The sequence below is a fragment of the Budorcas taxicolor genome, chromosome 11 (assembly GCF_023091745.1).
Source record: "Budorcas taxicolor isolate Tak-1 chromosome 11, Takin1.1, whole genome shotgun sequence".
Lineage (NCBI taxonomy): Eukaryota > Metazoa > Chordata > Mammalia > Artiodactyla > Bovidae > Budorcas > Budorcas taxicolor.
In genome coordinates this window covers 109,112,075-109,138,365 of record NC_068920.1, presented here as the reverse complement: position 1 = coordinate 109,138,365, position 26,291 = coordinate 109,112,075, and the positions used below count along the sequence as shown (strand labels likewise).

At 46.0% G+C, this 26,291-nt stretch overlaps 1 protein-coding gene and 1 non-coding gene across 2 annotated transcripts in view; one reads left to right on the top strand and one right to left on the bottom strand.

Moving 5' to 3' along the window:
- Window positions 1–26,291, top strand: part of TCF7L1 (transcription factor 7 like 1) — a 191,422-nt gene that overhangs the window by 73,720 nt on the left and 91,411 nt on the right. The gene's annotated exons all lie outside the window — the stretch shown is intronic.
- Window positions 8,420–8,492, bottom strand: TRNAC-ACA (transfer RNA cysteine (anticodon ACA)). The gene has a single exon. It is a non-coding gene; the product is annotated as a tRNA-Cys (tRNA).

Sequence of the window (26,291 nt, the reverse complement as noted above, 5' to 3'; positions counted from 1 at the left end):
GTTGAGGAGCACAGGCTCAGTAATTGCCTCACACAGGCTTTCGTTGCTTCGAGGCACGTGGAGTCTTCCCAGGCAGGGATGGAACCCATATCCCCTGCACTGGCAGACGGATTCTTAACCACTGGACCGCTAGGGACATCCAATAAACAGTATTTTAAGCATGATTTTTTAAAATTGTGGTAAAACACCCATCGCATAAAATTTACCATCTTAACCATTCTTAAGTGCACATAAGTTAGTATAGTTAAGTATAGTCATAGTGTTATTTGACCATCATACATCATACATCTCCAGGACTTTTATCTTTCCACACTGAAATTCCACACCTATTAAATAATAACTCCCCAAGGCAACTCCCCACCTACCTTGTGTCTCTATGAATCTGGCTGCTAAACAGTTTTCAAAGTTTTATCACAGAATTCATCTGCACAGAGAAGCTAAGAGATCTTTCTGATTGGGAGCTTGAACATTTTTAAAGACAGGTAGGAGGAAGGACTGGAGACACCAGTGGTAACAGCTTGTATTTTTCAAGCACTTCCCTTGGGCCTGGCATTCTTCCAGTGCTCTGCAGGCCGTGGTTCTCAGTCCAGCTGCGGGTTAGAATCAGCTGGGAGCTTTGACCGTCTATCACCTGGTGGTGGGACCCAAGCACCAGGACTTGAAAAGACTCCGGGTGATTCCAGCATGTAGGCAAAGTCAAGAACCACTGCTTCTAGATGGCAGTTCATCACCACCCCCACCTGGAATCGGCATTGTGATTATTCCTATTCCTAACTGACAGACAGGAAGCCAAGCCACAGTGAGTGAGGTCTTCTCACCACCCAGCACACACCCCAGTGCAGTGATTTCACTGCTGCCTTCCTGGATGGTCATGGTGGGGGGTGGGGGGAGCAAGCCCCTCCACAGAGGAACCCCCACCTCATCCTCAGTCCTTTGTGCTCCCAGCCTCATTAGCCTGGTTTCAGATTGTCCAAACCCCTCTGTTCTGGGGCTCAAGCTTTGTATTTGCTTTGCCTAGAAGGTTATTACCCTCACTTCTTACTTAGATAACTAATTCCCACTTACCCGCCCCCCACCCTGTTCTTTTTTCTTTGGTTGCTCAGTTTCTCATTCATATCCACCTCTTTGTGACCCCATAGACTACAGTACACAAGGCTTCCCCATCCTTCACTATCTCTCCAAATTTGCTCAAACTCATGTCCATTCAGTCGATGCTGCCTTCCAACTATCTCATTCTCTGTCACCCTCTTCTCCTCCTGCCCTCAAACTTTTCCAGTGAGTCAGATCCTCACATCAGGTGACCAAAGTATTAGAGCTTCAGCTTCAACATCAGTCCTTCCAATGAATATTCAGTTGATTTCCTTTAGGATTGCCTGGTTTGATCTCCTTACTGTCTTTTTCCTTTGTAACACTGGAAGCAACACATGAATATGTGCATATCTGTTTTGATTTCCCAGCTGCTGACACTAAGTAGACATTCAGTAACTAATAGATAAATGAATGGAGAGAAAGCAGTCATGAGTGGGAGCACACTCTTAGGTCAAGAGAGCTCGTCCCCTCCTCTGACGGTGGTAAGGAGTAAGAACAGACATTCGAGTGGTGTATTTTCAGGTACACTTGAGGGACTGGACCAGCCGAGTGTGATCCTGCTCGCAGTTGGGTTAACTTCTGAAAATGAGACGATCAGGACTAGAACTGTGGGTCTCAAGCCCGCCACACGTTGGAATCACCTGGGGAGCTTAGGGAGCTTCTCAGGTGGCTCAGTGGTAAAGAATCTGCCTGCTAATACAGGAGATGCGTGAGTGGTGGGTACGATCCCCTGGAGGAGGCAGTGACAACCCACTGCAGTATTCTTGCCTGGAGAATCTCATGGACAGAGAAACCTGGCAGGCTACAGTCCATGGGGTCGCAAAGAGTTAGACATGACTGAGCAACCGAGCATGCGTGCATGGGGAGCTTAGGGGCCAGTGATGGTGGGTCCTGCCCCCCGACTCAGATTGAATCAGGTCTTTGGTGGGAAATGAGGCTGGGAGGCATGACTAGGAAGATCAGAGGGGCAAGAGTTGGGAAGCCATATCAAGACCCGAGAGCTGGGACCTTGTAGGGGGCTGGATTTTGAGACCAAAAGCCTTGCAGGGTCATCTCATGGTTCAAACTCTTCTCTGTGGGTCTGGTGTTTTGAGAGTTGCTCAAACATTGGACTTGATTTTTTTAAATTCTCTTTTTACCAAGTAATCAAAAGAAAACATGTGTGATTAAATATTCCAGATTTCAACGTACTGGAGACCACCAGTGCGCTGATGGAGCTGCCGGGGAGGCCCCTGCCACTTTCTGTCGGTATTGGAATTCCTTGTAAATGTGGTGTTGGTTAGGACGCTTCTAGCCCAGCCCCAGTTTCATTCCGGGTTCAGGCCTGCGCAGTATGCTCTCTGGCCATCATCTAGATGCTCACACCTGCCATTGGTGAGGTTGGCTTGTGCGTCTTCATGGTTCAGTGGCCAGTCTGCTAAGTGTGGTATGTTGCCTTGGGTAATTGTCCCCTGATGGATGGTTTCAGCCTTGTGGCAAGTTTGGGGTACATCTTATTTGACTTTTGTATGTCTGATGAGGAAATAACCGGTTGTTGCAGTAGCATGGGAAGCCAGCATTGCCTAATGGTTTAGGGTGTGGAGGATGGGCATGAGTCTCTGTACCACTTGTGTGGTCTTGGACAGGTTACCTAACCTCTCTGTGCCATAATTTCTTCATCTTTTAAAATAAGGAGGGACGTCCCTGGTGGACCAGTGGATAGGAGTTAGTGCTCTTGCTGCCTGGGCTCCTGGTCAGGAAGATACAGTCCCATAAGCTGCACCACCAAAATATAAGGGTGATAGTAATGATATTACAAGGCTTTTAAACAAGTTTTTATATGTATATATGTGTGTGTGTATATATATATATATGTATGTGTGTATGTATGTGTGTATATATATGCACTTAGAACAGCATCTGACAAATAATAAATACCACATAAGAATTTTCCATTGTTGTTTCTAATCTTATTGTTTTAATGACTCTTTGAAACAGAAATTTTCTATCGTTATTTCAAGATTTGGACCCAGGGACTTCCCTGGTACTTCAGTGGTCAAGAATCTGCCTTGCAATGCAGGGGATGCGTGTTCGATCCCGGGTCAGGGAACTAAGATCCTACAGACTGTGAAGCAGCTAAGCTCTCTCGCTTGCCCACATGCTGTAGAGGCCACGCACCACAACTAGGACCATGAGCCCCATGAGAGTCCATGTGCGCCAACTAGGACCCGACACAGCCAAATAAACAATAAAATAAGTGAATGGATCAATAAATATATATGTATATTTTTAAAAAAGAGGTTTGGATCCATTGAACTCATGCATTCTCAACCAGAAAGGTATTATCCCTGAGGAGATGAAGAAAATTTAGCGATGGCAATGGCGCATGGCCCTCCAAAGGGTCACGCATGGCCCTCCAGAGGGTCCTGCTATGTAAACAGATACCCAGGGTTTCACGGAAGAGGGAAGGGCACAGTGAGACAAAAATGTCCACCACAGCTCCTTAGGGGGGTGGGCAATAGTGAAAGAAAGGCTGAGAAACACTGGTTTAAGTAAAGACCTTTTTAAGGTCCAAAAGCAGTCTCTTAAAAGCCTGTTAGCATTTGCTACTACTTATCTGTGGAAATCAAGGTTTTTCTCAACACTTTTCCATTAAAAACAAGAATCAGAAATAAGTTACTAGGTGATGTGACTGATAGAAGATTGCGCCCAACCTTATAACCATGGATGTCAGGACACAGGAAACACACTTCTCCTTCTCACTGACTTACCTGGTTTTCATGTAGAGGACTTGCATTCCTTAACCGAAAGGTTTCCTTCCCTGCAGGTTTGGCAGCTTCCTGGTTGTGTGGAGTGGCCAGCTTTGGGGCAGGGGGTCCCTCTGGCTCTTGTGGAGGTGGCTGCTCAGCAGCGCTGGGGACCTCTGCCCAGAGCCCTGGTGGGGTCACAGGCCTAGAAAGGGGCGTGCAGTGGTCCTGGGTCTACAGGACTCCTCAGAAAGGTTCAGGCCCTTATTTGCTGTGAGGAAAGACAAAGATCTTCTTTATTTGCACAAAGGTGGATGGGGGAACCTGAGGCCCCCAGATGGTGTATGAGCTCAAAAACCCAATCAAGTTGACCAACAACCTTAGGTTACAGTCACGTGGCATCTCCATGACTCCTGGATTTCCCGTTTGGGGTTTTATTAGCTTTTCGTCAAAGGCGACATTGTGAAGAAACACAGATTAGCATTCAACTTATAAAACAGCTCAGTAAGAGAGAAAGAAGGGCCAGAGAATCATCGAGAGCTTCCTCAGCAAGATCAGAACCCAGACAGCCGCTGTGTGTGTGTCCGTTTAGAGCATAGGGGAGGTGGAGGCAGCCGCCTCGTTCCTGGTCTCAGGGGCGCCTGGTGGGTTCTCGGATCAAGGAAGAATTTCCCACAGGTGGGGGCTGGATGGGGGCCCGGACAGCCTCCCACAAATAGACTAATGAACAACACACACTGGCCGTGACATTGCCAATTGGAAACAGCTTTGGGGCTTCCAAACGAACATAGAGCCTAAAGCAGACCCGACATGGGTTTCACCAGCTTAGGGGGAAAAATGAAAATCAGACAAGTAGTGTTCTAGGTAGATGAGCCCTTGAGAGGTGGCTTACCTGAGATGAGGAAGTGAAATAGCCTCATCTTCCCAGCCTTTTAAGAAAAAGGCTTTGTTGTCGGGGGAGGCAGAGGGGTGGCTCCATTTAACCAAATCCGAAGGTCAGGTTGGTGGACTTGAGCATTTGCAGTTTTCTCAGACTGAGGCTCCATCCATCCTCCATCCTCCATCCTCCTGGGCCAGCAACACTGGTGCCGAGTGGACATTCCATCCGAGTTACTAAAAGAAGTAAGTTAGGTTCTCAGGGACTCAGCTGTGATTCAGTCTCCACCCCAGCTCACTATGGTGACGTCGGTGTGTGTCTTAGCCATTTTGTACTTCAGATTCTGTCTGTAAAATGGCAACCTGCTGATCTTTTTTTTTTTTTTTAATGTAGAAGAGGCAACAAAATCCCAGCTCTAACAAGCCAGAAACTGTGAGCCATTTAAATTTTTGTTTGTCTCATGTTTATGAGAAAGGATTAAATAACAGATATCTAAACCAACACCAGGGACTCTTTTGAAAGCTCAAATTCTAGGGCAGCCAGTTCTCAGTTCTGTCTGCGCATTAGAATCAACTGGGGAGCTTTTGAGAACCAATATTCGCTAGGCCCCACCCCAGACCAATTAAATCGCCACCTCTGGGAAGAAGGTCCAAGCATCGGTGTGTTTTTAAAAGTTCCCCAGGGTGATTCTAATGGGAGACCAAGATTGGGGATCATTGTTTGGGGTATGCCAGTTGGAGAAGGAAATGGCAACCCACTCCAGTGTTCTTGCCCAGAGAATCCCAGGGACGGGGGAGCCTGGTGGGCTGCTGTCTATGGGGTCGCACAGAGTTGGACATGACTGAAGCGACTTAGCAGCAGCAGTTGGATGTAAAGATTCAGGCTTATTTCCAGATATATTGTACAAGATATTTTCTCTCATTCCTTTAATGGCTTGAAAATCCTATTTATTTACTTTATTGAGATATAATTTACATACCATACCAGTCACCCTTTTATTAAAGTGAAAAATTTCGTGGTTTTAGTATGTTCACAGAGTTGTGCAACCATCACCGCTATCTAATTCCAGACCATTTTCATCCTTCCAAAAAGAAACCTAACCCGTTAGTAGTCACTCTCCTTTGTCTCCTCCCTCACAGGCAGAGAGGGAGAAGGAAATGGCAATCCACTCCAGTGAGAATTCTAAGGACAGAAAAGCCTGGTTGGCTACAGTCCTTGGGGTTGCAAAGAATCAGACTTGACTGGGTGACTTAACGCTCCCTTGTCTCCTCCCTCGTACCCCTGGCAACCACTCATCTGCTTTGAGGGGAGTTGCCTATTCTGGACATTTTGTATAAATGGAATCATACAACATGTGACCTTTTGTAACTGGCTTTTTCCACTTAGCATAATGTCTTCAAGGTTTACTCATATTACAGTGTAAATCAGTATACTTTCCTTTTTATGGCTGACTAATATTCCTCTGGAGGAATATACCCCATTTTGCTTATCCATTCATCAGTTGATGAATAGATTATTTCCACTTTTTTGTACTTTGAATAGTATTATGAATACTTTGAATATTCATTGGAAGGACTGATGCTGAAGCTGAGGCTCCAGTACTTTGGTTACCTGATGTGAACAGTCAGCTCATTGGGAAAGACCCTGATGCTTGTAAGGATTGAAGGCAAAAGGAGAAGAGGGCAGCAAAGGATTCGATGGTTAGGTAGTAATACCAACTCGTTGGACGTGAACCTGAACAAACTCTGGGAGACATGAAGGATAGGGAAGCCTGGCATGCTGCAGTCCATGGGGTCGCAAAGAGTTGGATACAACTTAGCGACTGAACAGCAGCAATTACGAATACCTATGTTTGTGCAGGGCTTCATTGATGGCTCAGTGAGTAAGAATCCACCTGCAGTGCAGGAGACAAAGGAGAACCGGATTCAATCCCTGGGTTGGGAAGATCCCCTGGAGGAAGAAATGGCAACCCACTCCATTGGGGTTGTATTTGTGTATAAGGGTTTGCATGTTTTTAATTATCTTGGGTATGTATCAGTGCCCAGGAGTGGAATTGCTGGGCCATACGACAGCTCTCTGTTTAAAATTTGAGGAAATGCCGGTCTGTTTTCCAGTGTGGGTCTACCATTTTACATTGCCATCAGCTGTGTATGAGGATCCCAATGCTCTGCATTCTCACCAACACTTGTTATTGCCTGTCTCTTTGATTATGGCCACCTTAGTGGGTGTGGGTAGATATCTCATTACAGTTTTGATTTGTATTTTCCTTGTGGCCAATGCTGTTTGGCATCTTTTTATGTGCTGCTTGGCCCCTGGCATGTCTTCTTTAGAAAAATATCCATTCAAATCTTTGATCTTTTAAAATTGGATTATTTGCCTTTTTATTATTGAGTTATAAGAGTTTTTATGTATTCTAAATGGGCTCAGATTCTCAGTCGTGTCTTTTTGCGTCCCCATGATCTGTAGCCTGCCAGGCTCCTCTGTTCTTAGGATTCTCCTGGCAAATATACTGAAGTGGGATGCCATTTCCCACCTCAGGGATCGAACCTGCGTCTCCTATGTCCCCTACATTGGCATGCGGATTCTTTATCGCTAGCACCACCTGGGAAGCCCATGTACTGTAAGCAGTTGATCCTTATTAGGCTTGTGAGTTGAAAATATTTTTCCCACTCTGTGGGTTGTCTTTTCATTTTCTCGATAGTATTCTCTGAGGCGCAGAAGTCTTCAACATTGATAATTTATTTTTTTCTTTTGTCATTTGTGCTTTGTATGTAATATCTAAACAACCATTGTTTAATCCTGTCATGAAAATTTGTGTCTATGCTCTAAGAGTTTTGTTGTTTTAGCTCTTACATTTGAGGTCTTTGGTTAATGTAGGGGGTAGATGTTTATCCCATGGAGAAGGGCATGGCAACCCACTCCAGTATTCTTGCCTGGAGAATCCCATGGACAGAGAAGCTTGACAGGCTACAGTCTATGGGAGTCAAAAACCGCTGGAGACAACTGAAGCGACTTAGCAGGCAGACAGGCAGGTTTTTATCATTCCCAAAAGTTAGGGCCCCAGCTTCCTTCTGTGCAAGGCAGCTTGGTAATCTTAGAAAAGTAGAGCAGGCAAAGGGACGTGAGGGCTCCAGCCGCCTACTGTAGTGGCAAGAAACTTGAGGTCCTGAGTTATTTTAATGGAGAGGCAAATACGGACCCTAGGATGTTATAGAAAGCTAAAATCCTTCCTTACTCTTATGAAAGGTGAGTGTGTATTCTCCAAGAACCGTGAGTTTCAATAGCATTTCTCACATTTGAAACCTAGCACTCTGCCTCAGGTACTGTGTCCATCTTAACATCAGATTAACTAAAATGACCAGAACACTGCAAGTCACTCTACCACAGATGAGATACTAACTCAGTATCGTGTGTTTGAAGATATTAATTCTGGGACTTCCCTGGTGGTCCAGTGGTTGAGAATCCACCTGCCGTTGCAGGGGATGTGGGTTTGATCCCTCCAGGAAGATCCCACATGGCTTGGAGCAGCTAAGCCTGAGCGCTTGAACTACTGAGCCCGCACACCCTAAGAGCACATGCTGCAAAACAAGAGCAAGTGAAAGTGAAAGCTGCTCAGTCGTGTCTGACTCTTTGCGACCCCATGGACTGTAGCCTATCAGGCTCCCCCGTCCATGGGATTTTCCAGGCAAGAATACTGGAGTGGGTTGTCGTTCCTTCTCCCGGGATCTTCCCCACCCAGGGATCGAACCCAGGTCTCCTGCATTGTAGGCAGACGCTTTTACCATCTGAGCCACCAGGGAATCCATTGCTCAGATGATGAGCAATAGAATTTTGTTGTTGTTGTTTCCGTTGTACTGGGTCTTTGGTGCTGCTTGGACTTTTCTCTAGTTGCAGAGAGCAGGGGCTACTCTCTAGCTGCTGTGCTCAGGCTTCTCTTCCTGCAGAGCACAGGCTCTGGGTGGGCTCAGTAGTTGCACCTCCTGGGCTCTAGGGCACAGGCTCAATAGTTGAGGTGTATGGGCTTAGTTGCTCTGAGGCACATGGGATCTTTTTAGGCGAGGGATTGAACCTGAGTCTCCTGCATTGGCAGGTGGATTCTTTACCACTGAACCACCAAGGGAAGCCAAATAAAGTGGTTTTTAATTAAGGTATGTACATTTTTTATAGATAAAATGCTATTGTACACTTAACTGGACCTCAACACAGCTTTTATATGAACTGGGAAACCAAAAAATTCATGTGACTTGCTTTATTATATTATCTGCTTTATTTATTGAGTGGTTCAAACTGAACCCTTAATATCTCCGAAGGTATGCCTATAATATTTGTGTATAACCCATGTTCACCCTCCCTTACACTTTAAATCATTTCTAGATTACTTATAATACTTACTACAATATAAATGCTATGTATGGGACTTCCCTGGCTAGTGGTTGAAACTCCATGTTTCCACTGCTGGGGGCATGTGTTCAATCCCTGACCGGGGAACTAAAATTCTGAATGCCGAGTGGCTTGGTGAAGGAAAAAAAAAATTTTTTTTAATGCTGTGTAAATAGCATTTGCTGGTGTGTAGCAAATTCAAGTTTTGCTTTTTGGAACTTTCTGGAATTTATTTTTTCCTCAGAATATTTTTGTTTTGCAATTGGCTGAATCCTGAGATGTGAAACTCGAGGATATGGTAGGCCAGCTGTACATAGCTACTATGATTATTTCGTAAAATTTTTTTAACACAAAGAGAGTCATATTATTCATACTCAGTAACGTGTGTGTGTGGTTCCACTTAGTGTATCTCAGAGACCTTTCCAGATCAGTACATATGGGTCAACCTCATTCTTCTTAGCTGCTATGTTACATTCCGCAGTAAAGATTACCTTGGAACCATTCCCATTTTGATAAACATTCAAAAAAAAAGAAAGGAAAAAACCTCTTGTCCATGTCTCTTTGTGCCCATAAGTTTGTCTTTCTCTAGAACAGATTCGTAATAGCAGATTTACTGGGTCTAATGGTATATGTGCATTTTTAATTTTAATAAATTTGGCCAAAATGCCATCTAGAAAAAGACTTTCTGTAAATAGACATGTGAACAGAAATTATACTTCTATTAACAGCATAACAATGACTTTCCATACTCTCAACAACTTTTTAAGTTTAGACTAAGTCAATGGGCAGAATTCGTACCTCATTTTTTGGTTTTCTTTATAACAAAGAAAAAACATCATTGTTAAAGGTATGCTTTAGGTTGTTTCTTTAATCTGTGCATAGAAAACTACCTGGAAGTTCACGAGGTTTAGAGAACTTTTCATTTTCTAAATTTGAGTCATGTTTCAGGTTGTTTTAAAATAATAATAATATATATATTGCTTTTGAAAATTGAAAAACAAGAAAGATGTTTTTAAAAACAATATCCAACAATAGCCCCCGGCCGCTATAGGAAGTTTACTGCCCATTTCCCTCTCAGTAGAGTGCTGGCCCTAGAGCTGAGGGCAGCGGGAAAGGTGTGTATTAAAAGTCTTTGTTTTCTGGCAGCAAAGATACCACACATCTGTAGAACTGATTGTCAACCAAAGGTTGAGTATTTCTAGTCTTGAAGTGATAGATTCCTGTCCAGATAAATTGTCATGAGCTTCTGCACTCGGGGGCTATGGATATATTGATAGAAGACTTTGGGGGCAGCAGACAGGAGTGCTTGTCAATTCTCATCCTTTATTTGATGTTTTTCATATAATGACTTCCCAACTCTAATGGATTTTAAGAACAGTGGAGGCACTGCCCTCTTGGTTCAGCATTAAGACCCCGCTTCCAAGGCAGGGAGCACAGGTTCAATCTCTGGTTGGAGAGCTAAGATCCCAAACGCCTTGTGGTCCGGCCAATAAATAAATGTTGTGTCTGACTCTTTTGTGACCCCAGGACTGTAGCCTGCCAGGCTTCTTGTCCCGGATTGTTCATGTAGCTTTTGCACTGTCATTTTAAGTGTCCACCAGAATCTTGACTTGGCACACAACCCTAAACCCCACTAACACATTCTGTGGTCACATAGCCCCATAGGGGCAGGGAGGAATGCAGCCAGTCTGGTTAAAAACTAATGCAAAAGGTCTCAGTGATAAAAAGGCCACCAACAAGGAGAGTCAGTTTGGCGTGGGTGGGAGAAAGGGCACCAACTTTCCCACAAGCTGGTTCTGTCTGCATTTTAGGGACGAAACAGTCACCCCTGCCACTTACCGACTGACTGCCAAGCTAGCCCCAGGCTTCAAAATGGATGCTGTTTGTAAGTTATCATTTCATTTAATTTTTTGGAAAATCAGTTCCAGAGCCTGAAATCCTACAGCTAGCATGAGGCAGACACTGAGTTGAGAACAGGATTTGTGCTAAACCAGACCAGGCAGAGAGTCTTTAAACTGAGGTTCTTTGATCTCATTAAACTTCCTTTAAGGCTCTTTTCTGGGCCAGCCACTATTCTTGGTGATGTGAATCTAGAGTTAATATCTCCCTTCAAGGAGCTAATAGTTTAATAAGGAAGTTCCCATTCATTTTATGCAACAGAAAATTGTAGCATGTATTGTAATTTTAGGAGGAGAAAATAAACCCCAGGAAACAACAACAACAACAATACAAGATATTTTGCCCTAGTAATAAGGAATATCCAGTCTTCTAAAGATTTGTCTTTTGAGACTGAGCACTCGAAACCCAGTCCCTCGAACCAGAATGTGGACTTGACTCTCTAGCCAGAAACATCATTCTGAACGATGGTGTGAAGAAGGGTGGTAATCTATCACCAAAAAAATGTTTAGCTACATTACTCCTCATTCCAAGTTTTTCTCAAACATTTCAGAAACACCTTCGCTGATACAGAAACAAATGGGGATTTCAGCCCATATTTGGATAATGAATTTTAGTACTCATTTATGGGCTTCTCAGGTGGCGCTATGCAGGAATCATAAGAGACTCAGGTTCAGTCCGTGGGTCAGGAAGATCTGCTGGAGGAGGGCATGGCAATCCACTCCAGTATTCTTGCCTGGAGAATCCCATGGACAGATGAGCCTGGCAGGCTACAGTTCCTGGGGTTGCAAAGAGTCAGACACGACTGAAGTGACTTATCTGCATGCACACACAACACGCATATGGATGGATGGGCAGATGGACGGGGGTCCTTCACTGGGTACATTGACCTGTCAGGCACTTTCAAGGTACTGGGTATATAGCAGGGAGGAAAATGTCAGCTTTTCAGTTGCTTACCTTCTGGTTGAAAGGGAGACTGAATAAATAAACAGTGTGTTAGGTATTGACGAGGAAAATAGAAGAGAGCAAGAAACTGAGAGTAAAGGTTGGGATGCTGTTATATGATGATGTTAGGACATGCCTCACAGACATGACTTTTAAGCAGAGACCCAGAGGAGGTGAAAGTGTGTTAGTCGCTCAGTCATGTCTGACTCTTTGCCACCCCATGGACTGTAGCCTGCCAGGCTTCTCTGTCCATGGAATTCTCCAGGCAAGAATACTAGAACGCATACCCATTCCCCTTCTCCAGGGGATCTTCCTGACTCAGGGATTGAATCCAAATCTGCACTGCAGGCAGATTCTTTACTGTTTGAGATAGCAGGGGTGGCTGAAGGAAGTGAGGGGGTGAGCCATATCTCTTTCGTGGTTGAAAAGCTAAATTCTTAACCATTGCATGCTTTCAGAGTGATTTCTAGATACGCATTTATCTGTCACACATGCACTTTTAGTTTTTCCACATATCTGGGGCCGAATATAGTTTGCCTTCCATATTTGCGAGTTTCAAATCAACAGTTTGACCAACTGCAGGTTAAAATATTCACGGAAAAAATTCCAGAAATCCCTAAGAAGCAAAACTTGAATTTGTCACACAGTGACAGCTTTGTATATAGCATTTACCTTGTATTGGGCATTATAAGTAATCTAGGCATGGTCTAAAGGATACAGGAGGATGTGCCTAGGTTATCTGCAAATTCAACACTGTTTCTTATAAGGGACTCAGCCACCCATGGATGTGGGTCATGAGCCAATCCCCTGCAAATACAGAAGGAAAGATTCTGGAATGCTTGGAACTCCCTTTTTTTTTGTGGAAGGGACAATTCCAGGAAGAAAAAAAAATGTTTATAGGCTACATTTTTGCTATCTTCAGTTCATTTTTTATTAACATGAGGAAGTGATAGATTATAAAAAAATGAATTTTTTTCTTCCCCATGGGAATCGATATGAAATTAATTAGAAATTGCTAAAGGTTACTGTTTTCAAAATATTCTGAGCTTAGCAGGTTCAACCCGATTTGTTTGTCATCGATTTCTTTTTCCTCCACGTCTTTCATAGGTTTTATAGGAGTCATTGAAAAACAGGGTTAAATATTTCTCTTAATCTAAAACGTACCACAGGGTGAGTAGGTGAAGAGAGTGCTCAGGTTAGGAGAGGTTTTTCCAAGTGGGACAGATGAATGTGTACATCCAAGGCCCCTGGGATGGGCCTGGGTATGAATAAGAAGTCAGTCCCCAGGCAGCACCCAGAGGAGCATGGTGATTTGGGGACCCCAGTGTAGGACCAGAAACCCATGGGCACAGAAACTCATGGGACATCTCCTTCCTTTGCTTGAGGCTGTGACCACAGGTGCACGTGAAGCCAGCTGGCACTTGAATGAGCTGGGAGAGCTTCATTGGATGTTCTGTAGCCCTATAATTGGGAATGGGAGATGCAATGTCTGGAGTCACTGGTCAGCCTGCCTCTTTTCCTGTGGTCTGTCCACTGACCGGGAGCCTGTGCTCCCAAAGGGAGCTGCTCACAGTTGAATGTCTGGGAGAGCCTCCTGGGTCAGAGGAGGGAGTAGGGATGTACATGGTCAGGGGCTCTGAGCCTGCAGAACTCCCAGGACAGTGATTCTCATAGTGTGGTCCCAGACCTCTGCTCCAGAAGCACCCTGGATGCTTATTGAGATGCAGATTCCTGGGCCATCCCGAGGAGTAGAAGATACAGCACTGAGATGGAAGGGCCATCTCCAGGGCTGACACAGGGTCTCAGTGATGCAAAGCAACACCTTTGCACAGAAACCTGCTGCTGCAACTGTTCTTCCTATGAGATGATTCCCGTCACATATATGACTGATATGTCCAGTCCTGGAAGCTTAGTAAACCTAGTCCTAGACATGGAAATCAGTGAGATTGGTTTTGGGGTTTATTTTGTGTTTGTGTGCGGGTGGGTGTATGTGTGTTTGTTTTTGTTTTGGCCACATTATGCAGCATGCAGGATCTTAGTTCCCCAACCAGGGATCGAACCCACGCCCCCTGCAGGAGAAGCACAAAGTCTTACCACTGCACCAACAGCGCAGTCCCCGTAAGATTGTTAGTGGGTTAGGAAGTTGTTTACCTTCTTTAATGGGATCTCCCCCTTGAGACATGGGTGTCTCTTGTTTTTTGTTTTTTGTTTTTTTTAAAGGCATTATCATCTCCATATACCTAAAATCCTGGAGGGAGAGATGATCTTGAAGACCTTGTCCTAGGTGGTGTCTAAGGGGACAGGGCGTAATCTTCACAGGTCACTGCTGATTCAGCAGCACTTTGGGTCCTAGCCCTTTGTCCGGTCGGGTAGGGGACACTCCCAGCCACAGGACCATTACTGGGTCGTATGGTGACCTCAGTTCTGGCTCTCCTCTGCCTCCCGAGAGGCTCCCTTCCTGCCTATCCCCTGCTTCACAAGCCCTGAGTGTCTTCATTCAGGGGTTGAATTCCTACTTCTCTCAGAAGCTGCCCACCCTGCTAGGGCGACCTTCAACCTAACACAGCTGCAGCCAGCCCCTTATTGAGCCCTCCGGTTTTTCCCCTTGGTAAGCATCTCTAGCGGTGACCCCAGGTCATTGCCAAGTAGGGCTTTGTCCTTTGAATAAATGACAAATGTGAAGAGCTAGGAATGGAGAGGGGTTGCATTGACACAGTAGCCACAACAATAAAGATGGTAGGTAAAATGATCCCCCCAAATCATCTACCTGGAAAACCGAAGAGGATCAAGCAAAACCCGCTATAAACAGTGAGACCCAGCTGATACCCATCCAGAGGAGAAAGTTATCTCTAGACCGTCAAAGGGAGCATCTGATGGCAGTGCGAAGGGTTGGGTTCGTCCAGGCTCTTCCTGACTCTTTGACCAAATCTGTTAGGACCAGTCCCTTCCATGGCGGGTGGCAGAGGTGCCTTGATAGGGGTTCTATATACATTTATATCTAAGTGTTTGTTTATTTTTGGCTGTGCTTGGTCTTTGCAGCTGCCTGAGGGCTTTCTCTTGTTGCCGTGAGCGGAGGCTGCTCTCTAGTTGCAGTGCACTGGCCTCTCATTGGTGTGGCTTGTCTTGTTGCAGAGCTCAGCCTCAGGAGTTGCAGCTCATGGGCTCTAGGGCTCAGTAGTTGTGGCGCATGGGCTTAGTTGTCTCATATCGCGTGGAATCTTCCCAGACCAGGGATTGAACCCGAGTCCCCTGCATTGCAAGGCAGATTCTTGACCACTGGACCACCAGGGAAGTCCTGACGTGGGATTCTAAATACTAACACCACTCTGGAGGTTTGCCACATGTCAGTTATGGCTATAAACACAGATTTCGACTAATTTAACCCTCAGAGCAGCCGTGAGTTAGTGAGCACTATTAGTTCCAGCCTCATCATCCCTGTGTTGTAGGTGGGAAACTGAAACGTGGAAGAGGCAGAGACTGGCCCACATCGCATGGTGCATGAGCTGTGGAACCCAGGATCCACGCAAGGCTCTGTCTGCACTGGGCTGCCTCTGGCCACACAGCATGAAGGGTCTATCCCCTGAGACACCTTGCTTTTCCACTTTGGGGCCCCTCACCCCCACCCACCAAGGAGTTTAGCAAACACTGCTGAGTAATATTGCTGAATAAGCCTTTATCTCTAGGGCAGTGTTCAGTCTTCAAGGCAGACAGGATGGCCCCCCAAACTCTGAGAATTTAGGTATCCAGGAGTCTGAATATTTTATTTCTTACTGAGAGCCTTTCAAATGTAAACAGTCCCCTCAGTAATTAATTTAAGAATTGATGGGAATTCCCTGGCAGTCCAATACCCTGGCCACCTGACGTAAAGAGCCGACTCATTGGAAAAGACCCTAATTCTGGGAAAGATTGGGGGCAAGAAAAGAGGGCAACAGAGGATGAGATAGTCGGATGGCATGGACACGAGTTTGAGCCAACTCTGGGAGATAGTGAAGGACAGGGAAGCCTGGCGTGCTGCAGTCCATGGAGTCACAAAGAGTCAGATACAACTTAGCACAACAACCTTGGCAGTCCAGTGGTTAGGGCTCCAAGCTTTCACTGCCAAGGGCATGGGTTTGTTCACTGATTGGAGAACTAGGATCCCACCAGCTGTGCACAGCTCAGTCAAAAAGAAAAGAATTGATTTCCTTGCTGGAACCGTGGAGATAGAACACATCAACAGTCATTTACAAGTGTTCCCTGAGCTGGAGGGAAGCATGCAAGCGGCTGTCTCTAACGCCCGTGCCTGTAGGTGAGAGACCAAACGCCTCAACCATTCACCATCTGCCTCTGTCTAAAAACAATAAAAAAGCTAGGTCAATATTACCACCCCAATAGGTACATGAGCTGCTACATGGAAAGTTCTAGAACAGCGTTGGCACCCAGTAGGATTTCTATAAGGGCAAGTCTCTCCCCTGTTCTTCCCAAGAGGGCAAGAGGCTATGGAGGATTTCACAAAACATGATGAATTCTAAGCCCAGCTCTCTGTCTTCACTTACCTTGTAAATTAGGGAAATGCCAACTGACACCACAGACACGGAAACAAGGATTCCAGTCCTGGAACGCGATACCCCACAGGGCAGTGCCTGGTCAGGTGCAGGATGCACTGTTCTCAGTGGGCATGGCCTGTGCCCACTGGCCCAATTCCATCTCAGGCGCAATTTGAGGCTAGAACAGTGATTTTACAAAGTTTGAAAATATGTAAAATTTTTTGAAAAATCCATGGCATAGCAGGGCTGGCCTCAGATTCCTGCAGGGTAACAGGTGGCCAACCCCTCCAATGGTCCGTGCCCACTCCTCCACCAGAGCCTTGTTATGTTGGGGCTTTAAGAGCAAGGCTGGATTCAGCGCTGACCCCACCACTTAGCTTGGGCTGTCCAGGTGGCGCTAAGGGTAAAGAACCCGCCTGCCAATGCTGAAAACGTAAAAGACGTGGGTTTGATCCCTGGGTCGGGAAGATCCCCTGGAGGAGGGCACAGCAACCCACTCCAGTATTCTTGCCTGGAGAATCCCATGGACAGGGGAGCATGGTGGGCTATAGTCCATGGTGTCGCAAAGAGTCAGACATGACTGAGCATGCACAGTACCATCACTTAGCAGTGTCAGGACCATGAGCAGGTTACCTGACCTCTCTATGTCCGGGCAGTGGCAGCATCCACCTCATAGCAATACTGTGGGCTTCAATGTGAAAGGCCTGGGCTCAGGGCCCACCTCACAGGAAACACCAGACAATGATTATTGTGGCTTTTGCTATTATCAGGACTACCCTGTGCCTGGTCTAACGAAGCATTGATGTGTTTGACCCATGGTTCCAAGAAAGGAAAGCTCATCACAGTCTAGGGTTTTCTTTTATTTTTTGAGTTGTCTTTTGAGTCAAGTCTGAACTTGGAGAGTGAGGAGAGGATACCAGACCGGTGGACAGCAAGGGTAAAAGCTTGGAGGTAGGAAGGTGCGTATTGCTTTGCTGTTGTTTAGTCGCTAAGTCCTGTCTGATTCTTTAGACTGTGACCCGCCAACCTCCTCTGTCCGTGAGATTCTCCACGCAAGAATCCTGGAGTGGATTGCCATGCCCTCCTCCAGGGGATCTTCCCGACCCAGGGATCCAACCCGCATCTCCTGCTTAGCAGGTATATTTCTCTACCACTTAGCCATCATTCAGCCTTCCTTCCATCTGCTGAGTTTTCTCACCTCCTTCCATGTGCCTTCTTCAGGGTTTGGGGCCAGATGCACCTGTGTACCCTCAGGTCCTGGAGAATGATATGCTCAGTCACAGGTTGGCCACAGACACTCCCCCTCTGGACGACAACACCACCCGCTCAGCAGGTTGTGTTCGGGGTTACTGTTGGGATTGCAAGAGAGGTATGGGAAGAGTCAGAAGTCTCTCACGTGTCAGTTGTTGTCAGTTGCTCGGTCGTGTCTAACTTTGCGACCCCATGGGCTGCAGTACAGCAGGCTTCGCTGTCCTTCACTATCTCCCTGAGTTTGCTCAAACTCATCTCCATTGAGTTGATGATGCCATTCAACCATTTCATCCTGTCGCCCTGTTCTCCTCCTGCTCTCAATCTTTCCCAGCATCAGGGTCTTTTCCGATTAGTCAGCTCTTGGCATCAGGTGGCCAAAGTATGGGAACTTCAGCTTCCGCATCAGCCCTTCCGATGAATATTCAGGACTGATTTCCTTTAGGACTGACTGGTTTGATCTCCTTGCAGTCCAAGGGACCCTCAAGAGTCTTCTCCAGCACCACAGTTCAAAGCATCAATTTTTCGGCACTCAGCTTTCTTCATGGTCCAACTCTCACACCCATGTCAGTTACTGGATTAAGAAACAGAGCGGCCTTTAGAAAACCCCAGAACTAGAACAGGACAAAACTCATTTCCCAGCCCTAGAGAATCTGTTTGATTCCAGGAGAAGTTCTGGCAATTGGTGGGGTGGGGCAGGTGGTGAGGCAGAAGGTAGTTATATAGGCTGAGACTGGGGAGCTCAGGAAATGCCTCAAATGGGAAACCTCCAGTTTTTCTACATGCCAGGGGCCAGGGAGGGCCTTTAGGACAGGGTGTGGCAATGGGCCTCAGCTCCTTTTTGGACTGGAGCGCTGTCGCAGAAGACTGCATTCAGAGTGCTGAACTTGGGAGTGGCCTGTGTGTCAATTTCAAATTCTGTCATTCTCTAGCAGTCCTCATCACAGATAATCAGATTTAGGCCTACAAGTCAAGAATATACCATAAGGGAATTCCCTGGCAGTCCATTGTTTAGGGGTCCGTGTTTCCACAGTTGGGGGCCCAGGTTCCATCCCTTGTTGGGTAACTAAGATCCCACAAACTGCCCGGTGCCACCAAAAAAAAAAAAAAGGAATGCTATAATTCCACTATTTCCATCTCTTCAATTATTTGTTGCAGGTAGAAGTCATACCCCAAAAATATCCTTTGTGGCATTCTGTGCTCCACAGTTCTATTTGGAAGGTAGGCCACTGTCTTTATGTGTCAGCCATAAACACTCGGATGAGAGAGTATGAATTCCTGAGGATCTGCTACTTCCGGCTGCTAGCACAAGCTCCTTTGGAAGTGTCCTGTGTCATAATATGCCAACAGATTTAGAATTTTAAAGTAGTCATGGAAATAAACAGGTGCTCCGAGTAACTAAAAATAAGCACCCTGGGAAGTGAAATTGGGGCAGTGCCAAGGAGTTAAGGTGAGCACCCTTGTGCTTTGGGCCAAGGTCAAGACTCTGGGGAGAATGCCAGCAAAAGAAAATCCTACCCCTCAGCACTGTGCTCAGGGCGCCTTCCGGTTGCGCTGGCCTTTTTTGCATCACCTCCACCCCCATGCTCACCCTGCCTAGCTTTCCTGCCCAGGTTTCTAAGTGGGAGGCCCACACCTTAATGGGGCCCATGTGCATGGATGGTGATGGGCACCTCCTCTTGCCCAGGTGAGAAACTACTCCCCCCCTGCCCCTCCCCTTCCCCCCAGCATCCAGGACCTCCTGGACTAGTGAGAGGGTGAGGAACAGCTCAAAGTGGAGGGCGCTCAGAGCCCAGACATTCCAGCTGGGTAATCCTGCTCCTCGCCTTGAGAGCCCCCAGCCACATCCTCCCTTTCCTCCTGCACTTCCTGAGGGGTGAAAGATGTTGGCTGTCACCGGATGAAGGATGAAGGGTGACAAGTGGGGTAAACACAGCCTGTTACTACCAGATTCAGTTACCAGCAGTTCCTGAAGACAAATGGCTGGGGGCTTGTCCACCCCTTGAGGACAGGGCATCTTAGACACCAGGGCACTGGGAAGAGGAATTCCAAGTGTCATGGTGTAGCGGAGAGCACTCATCATGCAACCTCAGGTTTTGACTGTTGATAGTTTTGAATTGGGAACCTGGGTTTGACCCAGAGAATAACTAAAACTGCACAGACGACACGTCTTTACATCAAAGACACACTGTGTGAATCCGTGTGCTCAAAATCAAGCAAAACTCTCTATGGTGATAAAGATTAGAACACTTGCTATCTTGGGGGCAGAGGAATTTCGGCTGGGAGAAGACAAACCTTCGAGAATGGGTTCTAGAACTTTCTGTAATTTGATCTGGTTGCGGTGACATGGGTTTATACAGATGTAAAAATTAATGGAGCTGTACATTTAAGATGTGTGCATATCATATAACTGCATGCATGTTATCTCAATAAATAAGTTTTTAAACATTTAGACATGCATTAAAAAGGAGGGCTATGGAGCAAAGTGCCTTGGCAACATTTGAATAGCCTAGCTTTTAACACACTTGGAGTTTGCTGTTCCATGGCCCCAGGTCTTAATAGTTTGACTTGGTTCAATCTAGAAATTTAAAACGCCAGCCACTTTGGAGGAATAAAATCATGACAAGTCTCTTCCAAGTTGATAGTTGAGAGAATAATTTGGAAACTGCCAGCCCCTCCTCCTGAATCAGAGTCTCCATCACTGCACAATTTAATGAGATTGTTGGGGCGTCAGTTTCAAGCTAACTCAGCTGTGGAGTTGCTATTTTGCCTCTTACCAGCCCTGGAACCTTCTAGAAAACCATTGTCCTCTCACTGAGGCTCAGTTTCTTGGTCTCTGCTGATCTTTATTTTTTTTAATTTTTTAAAAAATTTTCGTTTCACATACGATATACGTGTTTCAATGCCATTCTCCCAAATCATCACACCCTCTCCCTCTCCCACAGAGTCCAAAAGACTGTTCTATACATCTGTGTCTCTTTTGCTGTCTTGCATACAGGGTTATCGTTACCATCTTTCTAAATTCCATATCTGCTGATCTCCTAAGAGCGTTCTTCAGTAAGGGAAGACCTATAAAGGACCCACCGGGTGCTCAGTACTTCGCAAGTGATAATGAATGTTAATGCTGCTGGTGATGATTGTTTTTGTCGCCACTGTCACCAAACTGCAAAGTTCTGGAGAACTCGGGGAGCCACAGGGCTCACCAGCGAGAGCACCGGGCACCTCTGCAGTGGCTGGTTCCCACACGAACCAGCTTTTCATACAGTTGGGCTGGCTCCAGGGCGCGAAGGCCCCCTCTGGCTTGGCCAGATTCTCTGGCTGGAGCCTCTGCCGGTTCTCAGAGGAGGAGCGTGCTCGAGTTGGACAGCCTTGTACCCACGTTGAAGCAGCTGTGGCGAACATCTGGCTCTGATTATCTGGCTGGGAATGGCTGGGGGTGGGAGCCTGGTGATTTATAGATTGCTCCCCTGGCTGTAAATCCCATCTGTAATTGTGACTTCTCTGTCCCTAATTGTTTGCAGAGAAGAGCGGAGTTCCAGGGCCCACGGTCCCTGGCAGGGGGGGTGAGGTTTGTTGCTAGGACACCGCCGTCTTTGTTTTGGTCCCTGCTCAGCAGTGTTTTTAAGGCCCTGTATACATTTCTCTGTATTGTTAATGTAATTTGTTCAGGCAGTGAACAGCCAAGTTCAGCCGAAGGAATCCGATACTCATAACAGAAACACCAGAGGCCAGGTTTTTGTGGTCAAATTAGGGTTTGGAGGCCTAAGAAGAGAATGGACCGCTTGAGCCGGGCCAGGGGGACAATCTGCCTTTCTTTCTCCTGTGTTCAGGCTGGCCAGGGTTCAGCTTCCTTGCCGAGCTTGGCCTGAGGGGCTCCATCATATTCAGGGCTGTGCTGGGTGGGGAGCGGGGCTGTCCTCCAAGAAAAGGAATGCAGACTTTATTCAAACAGGGATGAAAGGAAACTAAAAAGGATGGGCAAGTTGGAACCCTCTCTGCCCAGCCTTCCCCTCACGCAGGTCTCCAGGCACCTTTATCTCCTGCCACCACCCCCGCTGACCCCAACCCTTCCCACCCCTCCCACCACCGGCCACCACCCTGCTCCCGCCCTTGAATTACTTGACTGGTGCGGAAATCCTAGTTGGGATCCGTTGGGAAGGTATGTGACTGTGCAAAATGCAATTTGCCCGTTTCCGTTGCCCGTGAAGACCCGCCAGCCCACTTGCCATCTGGGAACCTCGCGTCCTGCTGTGCTTCGAGTTTTCGGAAATGATGGATTCCAAACGACTTCCAGTGAGTGGTTAGTGATGTTAACTCTGCGTTTTTACCCTCTTCACTCTGCCTCAGAGAATAAAACGAATCAAAACAAACATACCAGCCCACAAACATTTTCCATGCTTTCTTCTGCTTCTAGAACGTGTACGTGTGGTGAAATTAATCAGGCCAACATTATCAGCCCCCTTGCTCCCTGTCTGCCTTGGAAGCATGCCTGGCGTGCGTGCATCTGTGCATCCATTTAACAATTACAGAACACCTTCTGGGGTTACCAAGTAGAATCTGATAGGGTCCCAGCCTATGTGACCTTGAAAGGCAGGGGGGACAAACAGGAAAACCAGTCCTCACCGTAAGGCAGAGTGAAACGTCACATGGAATATGTGTAATAGGAGCGGCCCAGGCTTGGAGGGGTGAAGGAGGCCCTGATAAGGAGGTGTGTGAACGGAGCCCTGCAGGAGAATACGAAGTATCAGTTCTAGTTGTAGCCAGGGTCCCCTGAGCCTGCTGCCATTCCAGTGACAGGAACACCCTGGGGAGGGAAGGGGAGAGAGCTGCCTTCTTCTTAGTGGCCCTGTTGTCCCTAGAAAATGATGGGGATTCACCAGCAGTTTTCAGAGGCTAACCGTTTTCATTCAGAAGGTGAATCTCATGACTCATGTAGACACCGTCTGCCCTAACTACTTCCAGACACTGACATTATCTTAGAACAAGCTCATGCATTAGGGGCATAGTCACTCAGCAATAAATGTTCATAAATGACAGGGCCAGCTAAGCCAGTGAATTTCCTATTCTTTTTTTAAGTTTTTATTTTGTATTGGGTACAGGCTGGTAGGCTGCAGTCCATGGGGTCGCTAAGAGTCGGACACGACTGAGCGACTTCCCTTTGACTTTTCACTTTCATGCATTGGAGAAGGAAATGGCAACCCACTCCAGTGTTCTTGCCTGGAGAATCCCAGGGACGGGGGAGCCTGATGGGCTGCCGTCTATGGGGTCGCACAGAGTCGGACACGACTGAAGCGACTTAGCAGCAGCAGCAGCAGCACAGGCGATGAACAATGTTGTGATGTTATGATAGTTTCAGATGAATAGCGAAGAAACTCAGCCATACATATACATGTATCCATTCTCCCCTAAAGTCCCCTCCCACCCAGGCTGCCGCATAACATTGAACAAAGTTCCCTGTGCTAAACAGTTTGTCTTTGTTAGTTATTCATTTTAAATATGGCAGAGTGTACATGTTCATACCAAACCCCTAACTATCCCTTCCCCGCCACTCCCCATCCCTTCCATCGGCAACCATAATGAACTTCCTATTATTGATGGTTATTGACTTCTGTACCCATCTCCACCATTCCGCCTATACTAGCATCAAATAGCACCAGTCAGTTTATATTATAATCATTGTTTTCTTATTTGTCTCCTTCATTAGATCATTAATGCCTTCGTATCAGAAATGGTGTTCTTCTCTCCCCATGCCTAGAAGCATACCTGAGAGGTGTTCACTGTGTATTTGTGGGGTAAAAAAAAATTCATGTATTATGTCTTTTATTCCTTAAGGAATTTGGTTTTCTAGACAAAAAATGCTTGTTTTTCAAGACAATAAAATTAGCTTTAGCCAATTTTTGGTGGGAATTTTCTAAAAGGCATCCTACACTCCTCTAACTTCTTTAATAGTGAAGATAGAATCTTTTTTCTTTCATTTTGTTTCTGATGACACAGGATCAGCTCTACAAATCTTAGTTTTGACTAGGACCAATGTAAAATGAATTTTTCACTGGCTTTTATGGTATCATAGAACCGTAAAGCAGAGACATCACTTTGCCAACAAGGGATAAGGTGTCATGATATCCTCACACCCATGTGTATACAGAGGAAGGTAAACATAAAGCAAAATTTGGAAACATGGTAATGATGATTAACCTGGTTGAAGGAGGAATGGATTTTCATTCTTCTTCTCCTACTATTTTCTTGTAAATTTGGAGTTTTTCTAAATAATAAAAAGTTGGAGAAAACACTCAAATTGAGTCTATAAATTGTGGATAATAATAGTTTATATGTAATGAGTATAGAAACATGCAGAGGCATGATAAATAGCACATTGGGGCAATAGTTATTTCTGAGAAGGTGGGGAAATGGATGGTTAAGATTGGGTACTTAACCTGGGTATCAGTGACACTTTATTTCTTTAGAAAAAAGTCAGAACACTGAGATCATTAGGAGAAACTGTTAAATTATTCAGTATGGGTAATGAGTCCATTGATGTTTCCAGTTATTTTCTCAATTTAAAAAATATCATTTATAGATAGTTCCATAACTGAAAAGTATTTTGTATAGAGACCTAGGTAAATTATATGGAAGATTCTGAAAGAGATGGGCATAACAGAGCACCTGACCTGCCTCTTTTGAAACCTATATGCAGGTCAGGAAGCAACAGTTAGAACTGGACATGGAACAACAGACTAGTTCCAAATAGGAAAAGGAGTACGTCAAGGCTGTATATTGTCACCCTGCTTATTTAGCTTAACTGCAGAGTACATCATGAGAAACGCTGGGCTGGAAGAAGCACAAGCTGGAATCAAGACTGCCGGGAGAAATATCAATAAGCTCAGATATGCAGATGACACCACCCTTATGGCAGAAAGTGAAGAGGAACTAAAGAGCCTCTTAATGAAAGTGAAAGAGGAGAGTGAAAAAGTTGGCTTAAAGCTCAACATTCAGAAAATGAAGATCATGGCATCCGGTCCCATCACTTCATGGCAAATAGATGGGGAAACAGTGGAAACACTGTCAGACTTTATTTTGGGGGCTCCAAAATCACTGCAGATGGTGACTGCAGCCATGAAATTAAGAGACGCTTACTCCTTGGAAGGAAAGTTATGATCAACCTAGATAGCATATTCAAAAGAAGAGACATTACTTTGCCAAAAAAGGTCTGTCTAGTCAAGGCTATGTTTTCCCAGTGGTCATGTATGGATGTGAGAGTTGGACTGTGAAGAAAGCTGAGTGCTGAAGAATTGATGCTTTTGAATTGTGGTGTTGGAGAAGACTCTTGAGAGTCCCTTGAACTGCAAGGAGATCCAACCAGTCCATTCTAAAGGAGATCAGTCCTGGGTGTTCTTTGGAAGGAATTGTGCTGAAGCTGAAACTCCAATACTTTGGCCACCTCATGCGAAGAGTTGACTCATTGGAAAAGACCCTGATGCTGGGAGGGATTGGGGGCAGGAGGAGAAGGGGACGACAGAGGATGAGATGGCTGGATGGCATCACCGACTCGATGGACGTGAGTTTGAGTGAACTCCGGGAGATGGTGATGGACAGGGAGGCCTGGCGTGCTGCAGTTCATGGGGTCGCAAAGAGTCGGACACGACTGAGCAACTGAACTGAACTGAGGTAAATTATATGGTTTTATCTTTAATGAAAAATTATTGTAAGAAAGTGTTTTGTTGCTTAAAGGATTGTGGAATACCTCCTTCTCTCTGATTGACACCTGTCGGGCATCTGCCCGGGTGTCACCTCACGGCACGCTGGGATTTCAAAAGTTGCCAGAGCAAGATGGGCTTGGACATGACCACAGGAAAAGCCTAGTCAGCTTTAGGCCTGGGCCCCTTGGGAATAGCCACCCACCCAAACCACTGCCAGAAGCGCGAGGCACACTCAGTCTCCATCCCATCCTAGACCTAAGCGTGTCTGAGCACGCAGAATTCCTGGACGAGCGAAGTCTGAGGTCAGGTATCTGCTGTGGATGATGCTACCTTTCTGGTTTGCTTTGGTCCATCTCAGGGTTGGAACTGCCTAGGAATAGACAGAGTGTTATGCCTCCAGCTGATTGAAAATCAGGAGATCTCAGTAGAACCCATTGGTGCAAACACAATTATATAATATCCCTGTGTGTCAGAGTGTTAGTCGCTCAGTGTGTCCAACTCTTTGCGACCCCATATACTGTATCCTGCCAGACTCCTTTCTCCATGGATTTTTCCAGGCAAGAATACAGGAGTGGGTGGCCGTACCCTTCTCCAGGGGATCTAACCAACCCAGGGATTGAACCCAGGTCTCCCATAGGGGGATATAACCTGAGAACACCAAATCCTAACCACCAAACCACCTGGAGGATATAACTTGAGGAGCTAAAGAAGAATACACCCCAACCCCGCCAAAAAAAATCTTGAACTGTTTTCATTAGCCAGGTTGATGCAGTAGTTAGTGTTGTTATTCTGAGTCTGTGGTGTATGTATTAGGAAGGGAGTAAATGAGTAATCATGTTGGTATCACTGAGAGGAGAATTTCAGATGTGCTAAAAAGAGGTACAAATGGAAGATCAAGAAGGCTGAG